This window comes from Anabrus simplex, chromosome 2 (assembly GCF_040414725.1).
Source record: "Anabrus simplex isolate iqAnaSimp1 chromosome 2, ASM4041472v1, whole genome shotgun sequence".
Lineage (NCBI taxonomy): Eukaryota > Metazoa > Arthropoda > Insecta > Orthoptera > Tettigoniidae > Anabrus > Anabrus simplex.
In genome coordinates, this window is record NC_090266.1 from 1,060,246,955 (window position 1) to 1,060,252,954 (window position 6,000).

At 40.0% G+C, this 6,000-nt stretch overlaps 1 protein-coding gene across 7 annotated transcripts in view; it reads right to left on the reverse strand.

The window, feature by feature from the left end:
* LOC136864693 (SPRY domain-containing SOCS box protein 3) overlaps positions 1–5,136 on the reverse strand; it is a 261,046-nt gene extending 255,910 nt beyond the window's left edge. For all 7 annotated transcript variants that reach the window (XR_011017856.1, XM_068226384.1, XM_068226383.1 and 4 more), the window contains exon 1: positions 4,872–5,136. The gene's annotated coding sequence lies outside the window, so the exon portion shown is untranslated. The remainder of the gene's footprint in view (positions 1–4,871) is intronic.
* Between the last annotated feature and the right edge of the window lie 864 nt (positions 5,137–6,000).

The following is a 6,000-nucleotide window of genomic DNA, read 5'->3' on the forward strand; positions in this document are numbered from 1 at the left end:
TTAACCATTAACTTATCATCTGAAGTAAAGAACAACAGGAAATTAACTTCCATAATCATCATATTACTGGGCTTCTTTAGAAAAATTGTATTTTCTGCAGCCAACAGCCTTGCAAACTTTAATTACTTTATTCCAGTTAGTTATGGGGTCACTGAAGTCACCCTGGCGCATTCTGGGTTTTGGTCGAAGGTTTCGAGCTGAATGTGCTTCATGATGCCATGTGATCTTTGGATAAAAATTCTACCCTAGTATCTACAGAGACTTGAACCTTGGCCATACGGAGTGGAAAGCCAGCAGTTATCCCACTAACTATGCCCCCACTAACAACCATACAACCTGGTATATAATTTGGATGATTACAAAGCAAAACTTGTCTGCCTCTGTGGTGTAGTAGTTAGCGTGATTAGCTGCCACCCCTAGAGGCCTGGGTTCGATTCCTGGCTCTGCCACGAAATTTGAAAATTGTTATGAGGGCTGGAACAGGGTCCACTCAATCTCGGGAGGTCAACTGAACAGAGGGTGCTTTGAGTCCCACCTCAGCCATCCTCGAAGTGATTTTCCGTGGTTTCCCACTTCTCCTCCAGCCAAATACTGGGATGGTACCTAACTTAAGGCCACAGCCGCTTCCTTCCTCTTCCCTCTCTATCCCTTACAATCTTCCCTTCCCCGCACATGGCCCCTGTTCAGCATAGCAGGTGAGGCCGCCTGGGCAATGTACTGGTCCTCCTTCCTAGTTATATCCCCAGGCCCAAAGTCATGCTCTAGGTCACTGCCCTTGAGACGGTAGAGATGGGATCGTTCGCTGAGTCCGACGGAAAAACCAACCCTGGAGGGTAAACAGATTAAGAAAGAATGAAAGAAAGAAAGAAAGAAAGACAAAGCAATACTTGCACATATTCCAATCCATCCCTCAAACATAGGACAAGGCAAGCAAGCTTTTGGTTTTAGACGACTGGATCTCCATTTCTTCTCTCTACTAGGAATCCGAAGGATTAGGAGTCTTTCATTTCCAAAATCCCACATGCATTCGCTGGGATCCAGGGACAAAGTCACTCACCTATCATGTCCCCACACACCAGATAATATTTTCTTACAAAGTCATGAGAACAGTCAAGCATACAATGTATCATCACAGTCCCAGCACATTCAAAATCTACTGAAGGCTAATTCATCAAGTTACTTAAGATATGACCAAGCATTGATAATACAGAATCAATAATGCTTGAACTCGCTACATTTATTGCCGGAAGTTAGGTGTGTGTTAGTGTAAGGTCCAGATCTCTGTAAATGTGGGGAGAGACAGACAATGTTACACCTGTGTACTATGCCCATACTATTGCACAATGCAAGAGTTAATGGTAGGCTCTGGGAGTGTTATGAAAGTGGCCCATGTTTGGACAAAGATAATGTAATCTCAGACATGTTATTTATTTATTTATTTATCAACTATATAACTGTAACATTCTTTTACTGCATTGTACGTTATTGCTTCTGACTCTTTCTTTTACTGCATTGTACGTTATTGCTTCTGACTCTAGTACACAAATAAATGTAGGCCTAATCAGTATAAAGCTGCTTCTTAAATTATAATGTGAAATTTCATTAAATGAAAACTTTTGGTTCACTTTGCACAACTCAATGATTACATTAGTACGGATGTCTGGACCCATACTTCTGTTGCCAGGCAGAGCATCTCCCTAGATACTGTATAATAGAGGAATAATATCAAATGGTGTATACGATTTATTCAATTTAATCTATATCACAACCAAATAAAATGCAAGTAAAGGAACTGGCTTCCCTATCCCAATTATCTCCTTCTGATTGTCCCTTACGTGAATAAAATGGCACGATACATGTAACGAGTGACAGTTGTACCCAGGTGAGTGAAATTCAGATCCGTCATAATAGAGCCTCTTGTACATGGAAAATATGTCATGTCTATGATGCCCTGGATGTGCATAACACACTATTGTACAACCAGTCTGGATACCAAAATCATTAGTGTAATGTGGTAGGGTGGGACAAACTAAAATCACGGGTCAATGAAAATTAGTGGATACCAACACACCTGCATGCATTATTGTTAAATAGCCTACTGAACTATGGGGTTAAGTTTAAAATCTTGTTACCGGTACAGTATGTTTGTTGAACATTGTGTGGCATAAATGGGTTGGTGGGTGTGTGCAAGTGTGCTAATGTACAGAATTGGTATAACTAGTAACCAGGATTCTTGTTTATTCTTAAGTCAAAATTTAGTTCCAATCAACACAGTTCAGGGTTACTTATATTTGGTATACAGAAAATCAACCAGATCCCATCACAATTTAATCTATGTCACAATCAAATAAAATGTAAGTGAAGGAACTGGCCTCCTTATCCCAATTATCTCCTCCTGATTGTCCCTTAGCCTACTGCTAAACAATATAAACTCTCATGACAGTTTTTCCACAAAATCAATGTAATAATAATAATAATAATAATAAAAATAATTATTATTTGCTTTACATCCCACAAACTACTTTTACGGTTTTTGGAGATCCCAGAATTTAGTCCCACAAGAGTTCTTTTACATGCCAGTAAATCTACTCACATGAGGCTGACGTATTTGAGCACTTTCAAATAACACTGGACTGAGTCAGGATCGAACCTACAAGTTGTGGTCAGAAGGCCAGCGCCTCAACCGTCTGAGCCACTCAGTCCAGCTATAGTCAATGTTACTCCTCATACAAACAAGTTTTTTCCAATGATCATAAATTCCCCAAGGGATGTAAGAGAGTCTACTTTGGGGGATAGTTCTTTGGTATATCACTTAATTTTTAACTATAGTTCCTCACACATTTTAACCTCAACAGCTCACCCACCGACTGGCTGAGCAGGTACGTTATGTTACTACCCATAGGAAGTCAATGCCTAAGCTTTTGCACCAATCAACTGCTTGTCGCAACATAAGAAACAAATATATTTGTTAAAGGGGAAGGAAAAAAAGGGGGGCGCGGAAGTTGACCTAGAGGTCTAGAGCTGAACTTAGCACTTAACCAATTTCAAGGTCACAGGTAAAACTACAGGTAATCCTGTGACATTACCCACAAACCTAGTTCGTTCTGACACATACCTTTCTTCCTTTTTTTTTTCCTTCTTGTTGTTCTACTGCTTTGTCACACATGCAGATTTGGCCCTGTTCTATGGCCGGATGCCGTACCTGATGCAAACCCTGTATGGAGGGATGTAAATACTACTGTGTGTTCCTATGGTGGTTGGTACTGAGCAGTGGCGTATGCTGGGATCAGGACGTGGGCTACCGCTAGACTTAGGTTACCCCTTTTCGATACTTGGGTTTAGTGAACGTCAAACCTTAAGCGTTTCGAGCTGCAGCCGATAGCCAACGGAGAAGCCTGCTGTGTTGTCAAGGCTGCTTCACAAGCTACTGCCCTGGCCTCTGCCACTGCCAATGCTCAGCACCTGATCAGTCGAGATGGTAGCCTAAGGTTTAGCAAATTGAAGTCTGGCTTTGTGGCTAAATGGATAGAATGGTTGCCTTCAGTCTGATGGCCCCGGTTTAATGTTCAGAATCAACCCCCTCATACTGTTCATTCCCCTGACTTGGGGACTGGGTGCTTATGTCGTCTTTGCCATTTATTTTATACTCATTACGTCACCAAGCCTATACAGATGCCTTTATTATTATTATTATTATTATTATTATTATTATTATCATTAAACAAAAATGTTGAATTTTACAGTGCCCGTACCAATCGTTCATTGGTAAATTGGCTTACTCAGATCAGTGGTGGTGTCCGACCCATGATCATGGGTTGGATTCCAACCAACAAAAGAGAACACTAAACCCGAAATATTGCATTTCATTTTAGCAGAATCAGCCTATAAAAATAAAACTATATTACCCCTATAACAGCAGCTCTGCAGGGTCTTCCTACAAGGATGCAGAAGTAAACGGCAGTGAAATAGCTGCACTATAATATCTAGATAATTCAGAGGGATGAGGTGAGGAAGTATATATGACGAGTAACGCATGGTTGATAGCAGTGGCGAACTGACGGAGCAAAGCCTAGCACACCTATCCTCCCCCGGTCCCTGCGTCTATCAGGCATACAGTAGCAAGCCGCGTGCGGCGAGTCGAGGGGAGAGGGACGAGAGTCTGGGCTGCAACATCAGTCTCCGAAGCCTTGTTCTCAGAAATACGTCCAACGTTTTTTCTCATGGCTTTCAAGGCTTGTAAATACAGCAATGTGTCAGATGCTTACATTATAATGTGCTTTATATTTCCATCGTTGGCATTTGAGGCTAGGGCTTCACTCGTAACTTTGGTAGCCCTCAGTATACGCCACTGGTAGTGAGGCGAGTTGTGTGAATATGAAGAGGAATGTGTTGGGTCAAACACAAACACCCAGTTCATCGGGAATCAAACGCGGGACCCTCTGAACAGAGGTCTTCAACCGTGACCATTCAGCCAAGGAGTCGGACTTCGTTCTGAGAGACTGACAGTTAAATACTGAAGGCTCGATGTGCCTCGAAGGAAATGTAGCCTATGTTTGAACACTTCAGTGAATATTAATCAAAACTGCTACTCTGAAATACTACAGCAAATATTAGTCACTAACAATGAAACAAAAATACTTCGTTTAAAATTCCTGACAAAGTATACATGGTTAACTATGTCTGAGGAATCATCCGTAATTCGATTTTGGTAGTATAGAAGCTAACCTCACAATCTGTACATCTTAGAATAATTCATAAACCATAGTCATTGGCCTTTAAAAAAAAAAAAAAAAAAAAAGAAAAGAAAAGAAGAGCATCTCCACTCACGTTCCTCTCTAGAAAGTTAAAGGGATCTAAAAGCAAATACTTACCAAAATTAGATAACACACAGCTGAATTACAATTCACTCGAGTGTTCAAAATTGGTCGGGATCATTCCAGACACTAATAAAACGAAACTTTCAACTGCATATCCATACTTCTTTTTTGAATTCAAAATATATCACCAACGGAAATATTATTTATGTTACAGTGCACTTATACTTTATACACCAACCGTCTACACGCAATTGACAACAACTACATGTTTCTGTGTCTTTCATTAGCCTCGAGCAGATGCCATTCCATAACAACTCAAACTTATAACTTACGAGCAAAGCACGTGTATTGCATGCATGGCCTTTATCAAAGATGGTATTACACTGTCAAAGATTTTCTTGAATAGGCTATTTGACGCCGTGGTGTAATCAAAGATACTATTACACTACATAAAATGATAATACTGCATAACCTAACAGGAATGCTTTTAAGAGTAAGTACTTATAATACAGAAATATTTAATGCATGTTACAATAGGTCTTTTTTTACATTTACGATGGCTGGTTTGTGTTCTTATGACGTGAACTAGACAAAGTCAGATCCTTTGGTATTTATCCAATAGCAATCTGTACAGCACATGCGTTTTACTTACAGTGAAAATTTTCGGACCCGTTTAATAGTGCAAAATCATAGCTTCCTTCTACACATCGATTTGAATATTATGCACAGGTTATGTTAGCGTAGCACACTTGCATTTTACAGAACGCATTATAATTTATTTTCTAGATGCCACTTCTGATTCTGATTTAGGGGTGAGTGATGATGATGATTATGTGCCCTCAGAATCGAGTTCTGCATTCTACGCCACAAGTTCAGGTCAAAAGGAAATAAGTAAACTTACCGGTAAGTTCAATCAATAAATGAATCAATACTGATCTGCACATAGGTCGGTCGCCCAGGTGGCAGATTCCCTATCTGTTATTTTCCTAGTCTTTCTTAAATGATTTCGAAGAAATTGGAAATTTATTGAACATCTCCCTTGGTAAGTTATTCCAGTCCTTAACTCCCCTTCCTATAAATTAATATTTGCCCAAGTTTTCCTCTTGAATTCCAACTTTATCTTCATATTGTGATTTGCCCTACGTTTAAAGACGCCACTCAAACTTACTAGTCTACTAATGTC